The following is a 3,456-nucleotide window of genomic DNA, read 5'->3' as shown; positions in this document are numbered from 1 at the left end:
GTTAATACAATGTCAACAGTTCCATGCCGAAGAAAAAATCAATTAAATTTTTAGTTTTTAGGTCATCAGATCATTCAAAATTTAAAATGACATGCAGATCTTAGAGTAATTTAATACATCCAAACATTTTAAATAAGAACATTTTAAGTTAGACTTTACTGTGACTTATTGACAGTAAATGATATGTCAATGAAATGTCAATAACAGTCACGGTAAAGTCTAACCTGAAATGTTCGCATTTAAAGTTATCTGCCCAGTCAGGCAATCAAGGCCACTTTCGAGAATAAACAGTGATTGGTGACAGTAAACTTGTTGTTTCATTTAATTAACATCCAAACATTTTGAGTCCAATATCACATATGGGGCAAGTGATGAAATAAAAAGTAAGTTATATCCAATTAACTATTTCTGTGGAACTATACGTAAAATATTGCGAAAAAAGTACAAAGAGATACTCTGCTGAAGTTCTACAAGGTCATGATTATACCTGTACCCCTCTATGGAATGGGAAAGTGGATTCTTAAGAAGGAAGATGAAACGAGAATAGAAGCATGTGAAGTGAACTTACGAACTTTCTTAGATTCGTGGCTGGATATACTTTAATGGATAAAAAGTGGTGTGACGACATTCCAGCTGAGCTGAGCACGCAAAACGTAATTGCTACAATAAAACAGCATCAGGTAAGATGGAAAGAACACAAACTATAGGACGGATGCAAGAATCACTAAAACCACGTGAATAAGAGGTAAAAGATCTGTAGGAAGAGATGGCATGACCAATTCAGAAGAAGGCGGAACGGCCCAGAACGTGATATAGATGACGATGTTTTTATTTTTTAAGTCCACTGTTCGGAGGAAAAAAAAAAATTAAAATTTAATACAGACAGGAGAAATGCCTTATTTTTGAATGAAAAAAAATCAGCACCAGAGTTTAAGCTCTATAAACAAAAATGGTGTATTATTTCCTAATGGATTTTTGCATTTTCGTACCAACTGGAAATTAAATACCGATATATGTTATTTTTATTAAAAAATAATCCAATATTTTTAAATAACATTTACATTTCATAATGTATATAGAATTTAAATAAAAGTTTTCTTTTCCTTCTTTCATCCTGGGTGACGCCGTAGACCTGAACCGTCTTCTAAGTATCAAGCTGTCTTTTTCTTGGTCTTCCTACTGATCTTGTACCTAATGGTCTGAAGCTTAGGGCCTGCTATGGAAGTCTCGAATCTGGCATTCTTTGTTGATGTTCTAACCAGCTCTGTGGAATAGACTTAATCTTCTCATTTATAGCATATGCCCCAAGCTCTGTACAACCTATCTTGTCGCTTAGTTTCTAATTTTTCGCTTTAACAGTTGTTCAAGTTTCACTTCCAAATACCAATGTGGGGGCGGCCATTATCTTATAGAAGTTTATTTTTGTGTCTTAACAAACTTTATATACCTGCATTAAAATCCTACTGTTACGAATATCATTTGATATATTTGTTTTTTGTTGTTAAATTTGGTTAATTCTGGTAACTTATAGATTTCCCAGGTAACTGAAACGTCTAACCTGTTCTGTTGTTTTGTTAAGTATTATCGTCTTAGGTCTCAGCGGTTCTGTCCCTTTGAAAGCCATCAATTTTGTTTTTGGAATGGATGTTTTCATATTATATCGTTTAGAAATTCAGGTCGATCTATAGATCGACTTTGTGGCGAAGTTTCTCTATATTGTACGACTGCAAAGTCAGCTGCTAGAAACATTGTATTAGTAATGTCCTCTGATAATCTCAAGCCTGGATAAATTTGCTTTTTGCATGTCTCAGTCATATCGTCAGAGCACATATCAAAAAGTCTGAGTGAGCAACTACATACTTGTCGGTGCCCTTGGTGTACAGATGTGTCAACTGATATAGCATGATGCAGTCTTTATTCTTATATTTTTTGCACTCATACACACTAGAAACTACGTTGGCGGGAGCTTAATCGCCTGGCAGGGTCACCCAAGCCAGACAAGTAGAAGGATTGTGCATAGAAGAAGGGTTGTTCGCAATGAGGCTACAGAGCACTTCAGATTAGATGGCCTTCAAGAGAGCTCAGATACGTAGCAGGAACGACCCCCTCCTACAGGAAATAATCCCAAAGAAATGATGACACTCGTTCTGAAATAGAAGGCAAAAACAAATGATACATGATGTAGGTTTAGCGTGTTTGAGTAGTAATAAAAACGTCCTCCGTCACGGGTTCGAACATCACCACTTCTGAAATTTAGAATAAAAATTATCAGAAATGGCGGCAAAAGTCTACGACAAAAGTAAATACAAGAACATAATTGCGAAGAAGCCATTGTTAACAAAAGAAATACTTTAGTTGGTCGACGAAAGAACTAAGTACAAATTTGTTCAGGGAAATTCGAAAATACAGAAAAACGAATCAATTAGGAATGGGAAAACAGGAATCGATGGAAGCAAAGGCGAAACGGTGTAGTGAAAAATGAGAAGAAATCGAAACAGAAATGGTTGTTGGAAGGATTGGCTCGGAATATAAACAAGTCAAAATAACATTCGGTGAATTTAAAAGCAAGGGTGGTAACGTTAAGGGTCCAATGAGACTTCGGTTGTTGAGAAAAGAGCGGACGGACGAAAAGTGCACACTGAAGGCCTCCATGAGAGGGAGCACTTGTCTGATGACGTAACAGATAAAGATACAGAAGTTGACAGGGAACACACAGGGATCCAGTATTAGAATCACAATGTAAAAGAGCTTTAAACAAATTAAGATCGAGTAAGTCAGAAAGGATAGATAACATTCCCTTGGAATTTCTAAAATCGTTGGGGAAAGAGGCAACAATACTACTGTTCACGTTGGTGTGCAGAATGTATGAGTTTGGCGACATACCATCTGACTTTCAGAAAAATATCATCCACACAATTCCGAAAACTCAAGAGCTGACAGGTGAGAAAATTATCGCCCAATCAGCTTACAGCTCATTCATCCTAATACACAAAATAATGGAAAAGAAAATTGAGGATGTATTAGATGGCGATTAGTTTGGCTTTAGGGCAGGTAAAGGCACCGGCGAGTCACTTCTGACGTTGCGGTTGTTAATGGAAGCAAAACTGAAAAAAATTCAAGACACATCCATAGAATTAGTCGATCTTGAAAAACCGGCCGACATTGTGAAATCGTGCAAGATGTTCGAAAGTCTGAGAAAATAGGGGTATGCTATTGGGAAAGGCGGGTAATATACAATATGTACAAGTACATAGAGAAAACAGTAAGAGTGGAAGACCAAGTACGAAGTGCTTGGATTAAAAAGGCTGTAAGACAGGGCTGTAGCCTTCGCCCCTATGCTTCAATCTATAGATCGAAGAAGCAACGACGGAAACAAAAGAAGTATTGAAGAATGGTACTGAAATCCAAGGTGAAAAGATATTAATGATAATGTTTGCTGATGGGATTACTATTCTC

The sequence above is a fragment of the Schistocerca americana genome, chromosome 1 (genome assembly GCF_021461395.2).
Source record: "Schistocerca americana isolate TAMUIC-IGC-003095 chromosome 1, iqSchAmer2.1, whole genome shotgun sequence".
Lineage (NCBI taxonomy): Eukaryota > Metazoa > Arthropoda > Insecta > Orthoptera > Acrididae > Schistocerca > Schistocerca americana.
Note: the sequence above shows the minus strand (reverse complement) of the source record.